We start from the raw sequence: 12042 nt of genomic DNA, 5'->3' as shown, positions 1-12042 counted from the left end.
CAACACACTGGAGGCACAAAAGGGGCTGAATATGCAGCACCCCTGTAACAACGTCCGAACTTCAGGCAGTGAAGCCAGTTCTTTTTGAGAGAAAAAGGGATAGGGCCGAAATCTTGGCCTTTATGGATCCTAATTTTAGGCCCATAGTCACTCCTGACTGTAGGAAGTGCAGGAATCGACCCCCCTGGAATTCCTCTGTAGGGCCTTCCCGGCCACACACCAAGCAACCTATTTTCGCCATATACAGTGAAAAAGTCTTGCGGTCACGTCTTTCCTAGCCTTTATCAGCGTAGGAATAACTGCATCCGGAATGCCCTTTTCCGCTAGGATCCGGCGTTCAACCGCCATGCCGTCCAACGCAGCCGCGGTAAGTCTTGAATCAGACAGGGTCCCTGTTGCAACATGTCCTGACTGAGAGGCAGAGGCCATGGGTCCTCTGAGAGCATTTCTTGCAGTTCCGGGTACCGAGTCCTTCTTGGCCAATCCGGAGCAAAGAATATTGTTCACACTCCTCCTTGGGTCTGAGAGGAAGAGGAGGGAATATATAGACCGACTGGAACACCCACGGTGTTACTAGTGCGACCACAGCTATCGCCTGAGAGTCCCTTGACCCAGCGTAAAACCTTTTTTATCTTTTTATTGAGGTGGGACGCCATGTAGTCCACCTGAGGCAGTTTCCATCAATTTGCAAAACTGCGTGAAGACTTCCTGATGAAGTCACCACTTTCCCGGGTGGAGGTCGTGTCCACTCCCGGAATGAACACTGCTGACAGTGCGCTTACTTGATTCTCCGCCCAGCGAAGAATTCTGGTGGCTTCTACCCTCGCCACCCTGCTCCTTGTGCCGCCCTGGCGGTTTACATGAGCCTTTGCGGTCTGACTGGATCAGAACCAGTTGGTCGCGAAGCAGGAACTCCGCTTGACTTAGGGCGTTGTATATGGCCCTTAGTTCCAGGATATTGATGTGAAGGCAAGTCTGTTGGCTTGACCACAAACCTTGGAATTTTCTTCCCTGTGTAACTGCCCCCCACCCTCGGAGGCTTGCATCCGTGGTCACCAGGACCCAGTCCTGAATGCCGAATCTGCGGCCCTCGAGAAGGTGAGCACTCCGCAGCCACCACAGGAGAGACACCCTGGCCCTGGGGGATAGGGTGATTAACCGATGCATCTGAAGATGTGATCCGGACCACTTGTCCAGTAAGTTCCATTGTCCTTGCATGGAACCAGCCGAAGGGGATGGCCTCGTATGATGCCATCATCCTTCCCAGGACTCGAGTGCAGTGAAGCACTGACACCTGTTTTGGTTTTCAATAGATTCCTGACCAGTGTCATGAGCTCCTGAGCTCTCTCTATCGGGAGATAAACCCTCCTCTGGTCTGTGTCTAGGATCATGCCTAGGCGAGGCAGATGAGCTGTAGGAACCAACTGCGACTTCGGAATATATAGAATCCAGTCGTGTTGCCGTTTCACTTCCAGAGAAGGTGATACGCTGTCCAGCAACTGCTCTCTTGATCTCGCTTTTATGAGGAGATCATCCAAGTATGTGATAATAGTGACACCTTGCTTCCGCAGGAGCACCATCATATCCGCCATTACCTTGGTGAAATTGGTAATGACAATCCCGTACCGCAATTCTGAGGTACGCCTGATGAGGTGGATAAATGGGGACACGAAGATATGCATCCCTTATGTCCCGATTCATTTCAGGCTTGCAATGACCGCTCTTAGCGATTCCATCTTGAACCTGAACCTTTTCAGGTATATGTTCAGGGATTTTAATTCAATATGGGTCTAACCGAACCGTCTGGTTTCGGGATTATAACATGGTCGAATAATAACACCCTCTTGTTGAAGGAGGGGACCCTTGACCACCACCTGTTGAAGATACAATTTACGAATTGCAGTTAACACTGGCTCCCTCTCTTGGGGGGAAGCCCGCCGGGTCCTCGGTGAGAGGGCATCTTCTCACAGTCCAGCCTGTATCCCTGCGATACAATTTCTATTGCCCAGGGATCTAACAGGGAGTGAACCCACTTGTGGCTGAACTTACGAAGGCGTGTCCCCACCGGGCCTAGCTCCGCCTGTGGAGCCCCAGCGACATGCCGTGGATTTTTGTAGAGGCCGGGGAGGACTTCTGTTCCTGGGGACTAGCTGTGTTGTACAGCTTCTTTCCTCTGCCCCCGGCTCTGACAAGAAAAGACGCACCTCAGACTTTCTTGTTTCTTTATTCGAAAAGCTGCATTTAATAATGTCGTGCTTTCCTAGGCTGTGCAGGAATATAAGGCAAAATATCAGAATTACCAGCTATAGCTGTGGAGAACAGGCCCGAGAACCTTTCTCCACACAATCCTCAGCCTTCCATATGCCTCTTAAGTCGGCATCATCTGTCCAATGTATATTCTACAGGACACGTCAAGCAGAAATCTACATAGCTTTTGTCTCTAGGACCCAGTATACTCATGTCCCTTTGGGCATGCTTTATAATTATATGCATACTAGGGTCTCAATCTCTGCTGATAAGGTACCTGTCCACGCTGCCACAGCGCTATAAACCCATGCCGACACAATCGCCGGTCTGGGTAGTATACTAGAATGTGCACACTATCTGCAGGATCCCTGAGAATAGCTAGTGCAAACAGGACACCCAAGGGGAAGATTCTCAACACATCCTGGCCCTATTCAGCCTGAGAATTCTCTTGTGGGAAGCTGCCGTCTCTTGTCTGGAGATTCCCGCTCTTTTTCCTCATGAGAGGAGGGAAATTTACCTCAGCATTCTTCCCCTTAACATGTGTACTCTCGTGTCAGGGACAGATGAGTCATCAGTGATATGCAAATCATCTTTTATTCCAATAATCATATATTGAATATCTTTTAGCCCTCTAGGCTGTAACTTTGCATTATTGTAGTCGACAGTGGAGTTAAACTCCGTGTCGATACTTTGTTATTTTGGATAGTGAACATAGAGAGACTCTGAAGGACTCTGTGACATAGGGACAGACCAGGGTAGATTTCCTTTCTGTTCCCTAACCTTTTGTGCAATAATTTTACCTCAGCACTTACACATATCCAAACAGGTGTCGGCGTGGTTGACGGAGACACCCTCCCACACACTTATCCGCTCTATCACCTCCTTAGAGGAGCCTTTTACCTCAGACATGTCGACACGCGTACCGACACACCACACACACAGGGGATGCTCTATTTGAAGACAGTTCCCCCACCAGGCCCTTTGGAGAGACAGAGAGAGAGTATGCCAGCACACACCACAGCGCTATATAATACAGGGATGTACACTATACTGAGTGATTTTTCCCCTATAGCAGCCTATATACACAGTTTTGCACCTAAATTTATGTGCCCCCCCTCTCTTTTTTACCCTTTGTGTACCAGGATACTGCAGGGGAGAGCCTGGGGAGCTTCCTTCCAGCTGAACTGTGAAGAGAAAATGGCGCCGGTGTGCTGAGGAAGAAGGCCCGGCCCCCTCAGCGGCGGGCTTCTGTCCTTTTATGTACTTTAATGGCGGGGGTTTATGCACATATACAGTTTATCAGACTGTATTATGTGCTTTTCGCCAACTAAGGTAATCTAATTGCTGCCCAGGGCGCCCCCAGCGCCCTGCACCCATCAGTGACCGGAGTGTGTGGTGTGCTAAGGGAGCAATGGCGGAGTCTTCAGCCGCCGATTTTCAACTTCTCTTCGTTCTTCTGGCTCTGCAAGGGGGACGGCGGCGAGGCTCCGGGACCGGACGACCAAGGACTGGGCCTGTGTTCGATCCCTCTGGAGCTAATGGTGCCCAGTAGCCTTAGAAGCCCAAGCTAGCTGCAAGCAGGTAGGTTCGCTTCTCTCCCCTCAGTCCCACGTAGCAGTGAGTCTGTTGCCAGCAGATCTCACTGAACATAAAAAACCTAACAAATACTTTCTTTTCTAGGAAGCTCAGGAGAGCCCTTAGGGTGCATCCAGCCCTGGCCAGGCACAGATACTAACTGAGGTCTGGAGGAGGGGCATAGAGGGAGGAGCCAGTGCATACCAGATATAGTACCTAATCTTTCTTTTAAGAGTGCCCAGTCTCCTGCGGAGCCCGTCTATACCCCATGGTCCTTACGGAGTACCCAGCATCCACTAGGACGTCAGAGAAAACGCAGGCGTGCCTGGGGAAGCGGGGGAGTGGCTGGCCGAACGCAGGGCGTGTTTGTGATGTCAAAGCAGGAACTAAACAGACTGAAGTGATCGCAAGGAAGGAGTAGGGCTGCAGCTACTCTGAAACTGCTTGAAAAAATTTCAGCACTATTCTGCTAACCTTTCGTTCGCACTTCTGCTAAGCTAAGATACACTCCCAGAGGGCGGCGTTTGCACTGCTGCTAAAAGCAGCTAGCGAGCGATCAACTCGGAATGAGGGCCATTGTTTTTTGTGGTAGAACTACAAGTCCCAGCAAGCCTCCCCTGCAAGCTGGTACTTGGAGAACCACAAGTACCAGCATGCGGGGAAATAACGGGTCCGATGGTGCCTGTAGTTCTACAACAAAAAATGACCCAAAAAAAAACACAAGACACACACCGTGAAGGTAAAATTTTATTCATACACACTTACACACTCACATACTTACCTACCTCCAATGCTGAGATTCACATCCACTTGTCCATGTAGAATCCACGGGGGACCTGTAAAAAAGGAGATTTATGTTAAGAACTTACCTTTGTTAAATGTCTTTCTGCGAGGTACACTAGGTTCCACAGGGAATAACATCGGGTTGTTTAGTAGGATCTTGATCCGAGGCACCAACAGGCTCAAAGCTTTGACTGTTCCCAAGATGCTCAGTGCTGCCTCCTCTATAACCCCGCCTCCGTGCACAGGAGCTCAGTTTTGTTAACCAGGCCAATGCAGTAGCACGTAAAAGAGATGACAACCGTTAGTAGCCACATACACCACATTCTCACGACAGGAGAAGGTATCAGCAGCTAATGCCATACAAACCCAAAGAAGCTAAGTGCGTCAGGGTGGGCGCCCTGTGGACCCAGTGTACCTCACAGAAGGAGATTTAACAAAGGTAAGTTCTTACTATAAATCTCCTTTTCTGCATAGGTGCACTGTGGTTCCACAGGGAATAACATTGGGGATGTCCTAAAGCAGTTCCTCATAGGAGGGGACGCACTTGCGGGCACAAGAACCCGGCATCCAAAGGAGGCAACCTGGGAGGCAGAAGTATCGAAGGCATAGAACCTTATGAACATGTTCACTGAGGACCACATAGCCGCCTTGCACAATTGTTCAAGGGTCGCACCACGGCGGGCCACCCAAGAAGGTCCAACAGACCGAGTAGAATGGGCTTTGATGGTAGCAGGAGCTGGAAGGCCAGCCTGTACATAAGCATGTGCAATCACCATTCTAATCCATCTGGCCAAGGTCTGCTTGTTAGCAGGCCAGCCACGTTTGTGAAAACCAAACAGTACAAAAAGAGAATCAGACTTCCTAACGGAAGCTGTCCTCTTCACATAGATACGGAGAGCCCGTACCACATCCAAAGACCTCTCTTTGGAAGACAATTCAGGAGAGGAACCACAATCACCTGGTTAAGGTGGAAAGAAGACACCACCTTAGGTAGATAACCAGGGCACGGTCTAAGAACCGCCCGGTTACGGTGAAAAATCAGATAGGGGGACGTACAAGACAAGGCACCCAAATCTGATACCCGTCTAGCAGAGGCAATAGCGAGCAGAAACAAGACCTTAAGAGAAAGCCACTTAAGGTCCGCAGATTCAAGAGGTTCAAACGGAGACTCTTGCAAGGCCTCTAGAACCAATGACACATCCCAAGGAGCCACAGGTGGGACATAGGGAGGTTGAATCCGTAAAACACCCTGAGTGAATGTATGAACATCAGGCAGAGTCACAATTTTTCTCTGAAATCATACCGACAAGGCAGAAATATGAACCTTGAGGGAGGCCAGCCGAAGGCCCAAGTCCAGGCCCTTTTGTAGGAAGGCCAAAAATTAGGCCGTAATAAACTTGTAAATGACATGATTGTTAGATGCGCACCAAGCAAAGTAAGAATTCCAGACCCTATGGTAAATCCGAGCAGAAGCTGGCTTACGGGCCTTCAACGTAGTTTGAATGACTGCCTCAGAAAATCCTTTGGCCCTCAGAACGCAAGCCTCAAGAGCCACTCCGTCAAAGCCAGCCGGGCCAGATCCTGGAAGACACAAGGGCCCTGAACAAGGAGGTCTGATCGTTGTGGAAGCAGAAGAGGACGCTCCAGCGGGAGACCCTGTAGGTCTGAAAACCAATGCCATCTGGGCCACACCGGAGCTATCAGAAGTAGGATTCCTCCTTCTTGCTTGAACTTCCTCACTACTCTGGGTAGGAGTGACAATGGAGGGAACACGTACGGCAGCCGAAAGTTCCATGGAATTGCCAGTGCGTCCAATAACTCCGCTCAAGTATCCCTTGTTCTTGCTTCGAAGACCGAAACCTTGTGATTATGTTGAGACGCCATCAGGTCTACATCTGGTAGACCTGACTTGTCCACTAGGAGTTAAAATTCTTCGGGATGAAGACTCCACTCTCCGGCATGTACGTCCTGACTACTGAGGAAGTCCGCTTCCCAGTTGAGGACCCTCGGAATGAACACTGCCGAGATGGCTGGCAGAAGGCGTTCCACCCATTGAAGAATCTTTGATACTTCCATCATTGCCATGCAGCTTCGAGTGCCGCCTTGATGGTTTATGTACGCTACCATGGTGGCGTTGTCCGACTGTACATGAACAGGTCTGTTCTGTATCAGATGCCGGGCCAGTTTTAAAGCATTGAACACTGCCCGCAATTCCAGAATGTTTATCGGGAGGAGAGACTCCTCCCTGGTCCACCGACCCTGAAGAGAGTGTTGCTCTAACACCGCGCCCCAACCCCTCAGACTGGCATCCGTCGTCAGGAGGACCCAGTTGGAGATCCAGAAGGGACGACCCCTGTCCTGTAGCCACCAGCTCAATGACAGACGAACCTCCGGAGACAAGGAGATTATGTGAGACCTGATCCGGTGAGGCAGGCCGTCCCACTTGGTAATAATCAGCTTCTGCAGAGGGCGGAAATGAAATAGAGCGTACTCTGCCATGTCGAAAACCGACACCATGAGGCCTAGTACTTGCATCGCCGAGTGTATCGACACTCGCGGGCGAGAGAGGAAGCATCGCATCCTAACCTGAAGTTTCAAGTCTTTCTCCTGAGACAAGAACAACCGCTGGTTGTGTGTGTACAACAACGCCCCCAGGTGCACCATGCTCTGAGCAGGGATGATTTCTTCCAGTTGATGAGCCTCCCGTGGTCTTGCAGAAACTGGACCGTCAGATCCATATGACGGAGGAGAACGTCTAGGGAATTTGCCAGGATTAGCAAGACATCCAGATACGGTAGGATCCTGATACCCTGATGACGGAGCAGGGCCGTCATCAGCGCCATTACCTTGGTGAAGATTCATGGAGCCGTAGTCAGTCCAAAGGGTATGGCCCGGAATTGATAATGGAGGTTGCCAATAGCAAACCGCAGGTATAGCTGATTCAACACGGCAATAGGAATATGTAGGTAAGCATCCTGTATGTCCAGGGATACCATATAGTCCCCTGGCCCCAAAGCCAGGACAACAGTGCAAAGGGTTTCCATACAAAACTTGGAGACCCTCACAAACTTGTTCAAAGACTTGAGGTTGAGAATGGGCCGAGAGGAACCATTTGGTTTCGGGACTAGGAACAGCGTTGAATAGTACCTCCTGCCTCTCTGAGCCAGAGGCACCGGAACTAACACTCCTGTGTCCAGGAGGGACTGAACCACCGAACGAAGAGACTTTGCCTTTACCTGATCCGAAGGGATGTCTGTCAGGCAAAAGTGATGAGGGGGACGTTTCTTGAAGGATATGGCATATCCGTGAGTGACGACTTCCTGTACCCAGGCGTCTGAAGTTGTCTTCAACTCTGTTTTGGAGGCAGGCTGACGGGCAGCCCTGGCACGTTTAGGTTTGGGCTTAGTGGATTTGGAAGTGCGAGCCTGTATCGGGTACGCCTGACTCTTTGCCTAACCTGGAGGTCGAAAGGAATGAAAGGAAGTACTCTTAGCCTTCGGAGCAGAAGGAGTAGTACTAGGCAGACATGCAGTCTTAGCAGATGCTAAGTCAGCAATAATCTTGTTGAGATCTTTCCCAAAAAGTTTGTTTCCCTCAAAAGGGATCACCTCCAAGGCCTTTCTAGAGTCCAGATCTACAGACCAGAGGATCCGGCGAGCCAGAATAGACGTAGTTCGTGCTTTGGCCGCCAGGATACCTGCAACAGATGCCGCCTCCTAAATATAATGTGAGGCCGTAATAATATATTAAAGACACTGCCTAGCATTATCAGGAAAATTAGACGGTAGTTCCGCCTCAACTTCCTGAACCCAGGCCTCTATAGCTTTAGCAGCCAAAGAGACCACAATAGTAAGCCTATGCATAGCTCAGGCAAGAGTGTAAATAGACTTCGAGCAACCCTCCACACGCTTATCCGTCGGTCTCCTCAGGGAGGTGACGGTAGTGACAGGCAGGGCAGATGAGACCACCAGACGCGCAACTTGTGAGTCCACATGCCGCGGTGTTTCCCAATTGTTACTTAACTCTGCAGCGAGGGGATAACGAGCTAGCATCTTCGTAGACAAGGAAAACTTCTTACCCGGTTTTTCCAGTATTCCTGACTAATATCAACCAAGTGGTCAGAATGAGGTAAAACCAACTTAGTAACCTTCTGACGTTTAAACTTATCTGGTTTCGCAGAGGTAGCTGGAAGCCCTTCATCATCATTGATTTGAAGTATCAGCCTGATAGCCTCCAAGCGGTCAGGAACATCCACCTGTGTCAGAAATTCCCCATCAGAAGCATCTGCATCAAAGTCTGAAGGGTCAGTGAAAGCGCCATCTACATCGGATGAGGCATCCAAAATGTGTGGATTGCGAGGAAGTAAACGCCCGTATAGGTGACTCCCTGGTCTTAGGCGGGCGAGAGTCAGGATTTTGCTTGGCTAGTGACTGATGTTATTGCTGTAACCGAGAAAACAGAGTATCTGCCCATGGCGGATTAACTGCAGGGACAATATGTGATTGTAATGGCACAGGAGGTCCCACAGGGGGCGCAAGTCTAATTACTAGCGTAGTCAGTAAATTAGAGAAAACAACCTAAGGTGGGTCTTGATTTGCCCCCGTTGCTGCAGACTGACCATGGGGTATAGAACCCCCAGTACCTGAACCCTCAGCTGCTACGTTTTCCTCCGAGAAATCCGTGGCATCAACACTGCATGGTGCAGGATCAGTCATGGATTTACCACCCTGTGTAGTAGACATGATATGTAAGCGTAACCCTAAGGTGTAACAGTACAAGATAAGCAGACAAACTACCTGACAAAAATCCCCTGTATAGTGTGACTGCAAGCAGAGCACATACAGAGGATTTCTGAGGTAAAATGTGAGGTCAAATGTGACTGAAAAACACAGAGAAAAATACAAAATACGTATATCCTGTGAAATACCTATATTATCTAATAACCGTGACGCACAGAGCCCCCTCAGGGTACAGAATATAGCCATATGTGTGAGATACACGAAATAGAGACCACACAGCAGCCATTGGCAGACACTCAGTCACATATACAATGCAGAGATTATTACCAACAATAAAACTGCACTGGACCAGCAATACTAAGTAACTATACCACTGAGTAAAGCTATGTAGATATATATATATATATATATATATATATATATATATATATATTAGTGATGGGCGGGTTCGGTTCCTTGGAATCCGAACCCCCTCGAACTTCACCCATTTTACCTGGTTCCGAGGCAGACTTGAATCTTCCCGCCTTGCTCGGTTAACCCGAGCGCACCCGAACGTCATCATCCCGCTGTCGGATTCTCGCGAGATTCGTATTCTATATAAGGAGCCGCGCGTCGCCGCCATTTTCACTCGTGCATTAGAGATGATAGGGAGAGGACGTACAGCGTTCTCTCAGTTTCTGTGTTCAGTGTGCTGAAAATATCTACGTTCTCTGCCTGAAAAACGCTCCATATCTGTGCTGCATTGTAGTATAGGAGGACAGTGCAGAATTTTGCTGACCAGTGACCACCAGTATTATATAGCAGTACGGTACAGTAGTCCACTGCTCTACCTACCTCTGTGTCGTCAAGTATACTATCCATCCATACCTGTGGTGCATTTTAGTTGTGCACAGTATTATATAGTAGGAGGACATTGCAGAATTTTGCTGACCACCAGTATATAATATATAGCAGTACGGTACAGTAGTCCACTGCTCTACCTACCTCTGTGTCGTCAAGTATACTATCCATCCATACCTGTGGTGCATTTTAGTTGTGCGCAGTATATATAGTAGGAGGACAGTGCAGAATTTTGCTGACCACCAGTATATAATATATAGCAGTACGGTACAGTAGTCCACTGCTCTACCTACCTCTGTGTCGTCAAGTATACTATCCATCCATACCTGTGGTGCATTTTAGTTGTGTGCAGTATTATATAGTAGGAGGACAGTGCAGAATTTTGCTGACCACCAGTATATAATATATAGCAGTACGGTACAGTAGGCCACTGCTCTACCTACCTCTGTGTCATCAAGTATACTATCCATCCATACTTGTGGTGCATTTTAGTTGTGTGCAGTATTATATAGTAGGAGGACAGTGCAGAATTTTGCTGACCACCAGTATATAATATATAGCAGTAAACTATCCATCCATACCGGTGGTGCATTTTAGTTGTGCGCAGTATTATATAGTAGGAGGACAGTGCAGAATTTTGCTGACCACCAGTATATAATATATAGCAGTACGGTACAGTAGGCCACTGCTCTACCTACCTCTGTGTCGTCAAGTATACTATACATCCATACCTGTGGTGCATTTTAGTTGTGCGCAGTATTATATAGTAGGAGGACAGTGCAGAATTTTGCTGACCACCAGTATATAATATATAGCAGTACGGTACAGTAGTCCACTTCTCTACCTACCTCTGTGTCGTCAAGTATACTATCCATCCATACCTGTGGTGCATTTTAGTTGTGCGCAGTATTATATAGTAGGAGGACAGTGCAGAATTTTGCTGGCCAGCAGTATATAATATATAGCAGTACGGTACAGTAGGCCACTGCTCTACCTACCTCTGTGTCGTCAAGTATACTATTCATCCATACCTGTGGTGCATTTTAGTTGTGCGCAGTATATATAGTAGGAGGACAGTGCAGAATTTTGCTGACCACCAGTATATAATACTTAGGCAGAACTCTGGGAGGCAACAGAGTGATCTGCCGCCGGGCTCCTGCTCTGAAGGGGGGCACCTCTCCTCCCATTCTGTGACACCATTGAATTAAGTTAATTGATAGCTGTCGCTGTCTTTTCAGTGGCCGACTTCCTCACTGGTCCTGTTACGATTCACCTGCCTCTAATGTTTGGCAGGTGAATTACAAGGAGAGAATTACTACTGGAGGTGCAGGCAGATGCAGTGTGACATAGAAATGGTTAACCAGACTTGACTGGGGAATACAGTAATAACTTGAGCACGTTGTAGCAGAATTTAAAGGTGAGCAGACTATGGACTCTCCCTTTAATACTGAAATGTGCAGCACACTTACACTGATTATGGACAGCAGGTGAGTAATATAACAGCTAAGAGCCAGGACTTGATTACAGGACTAGAATGTATCACAATCACTGTTGCAGGAAATGAATGTCCACAGAAGTGCAGGAATACTAAGTATTTATTATAGCAGTGGTATAATGAGGTATGGCAGAGGAATCACAGTAACAATCCAGGGTACAATATGAGCTAAGAGTAAATGGGTTTGCAGACTGAGAATTGCAGCAGAGTAATGAGACAGTTGAATAAAGAATCAGAGTAATATAATCCACGGAACTGATTGCAGGATTTGTATAATAAAGCATAACAGCATGCAGGCATAGAGGAAGTCCATAGTAACATGTAACACGAGTAGTGAATACTAGAGAATCCACAGAGCACAGT

The sequence above is a fragment of the Pseudophryne corroboree genome, chromosome 3 (genome assembly GCF_028390025.1).
Source record: "Pseudophryne corroboree isolate aPseCor3 chromosome 3, aPseCor3.hap2, whole genome shotgun sequence".
Lineage (NCBI taxonomy): Eukaryota > Metazoa > Chordata > Amphibia > Anura > Myobatrachidae > Pseudophryne > Pseudophryne corroboree.
Note: the sequence above shows the minus strand (reverse complement) of the source record.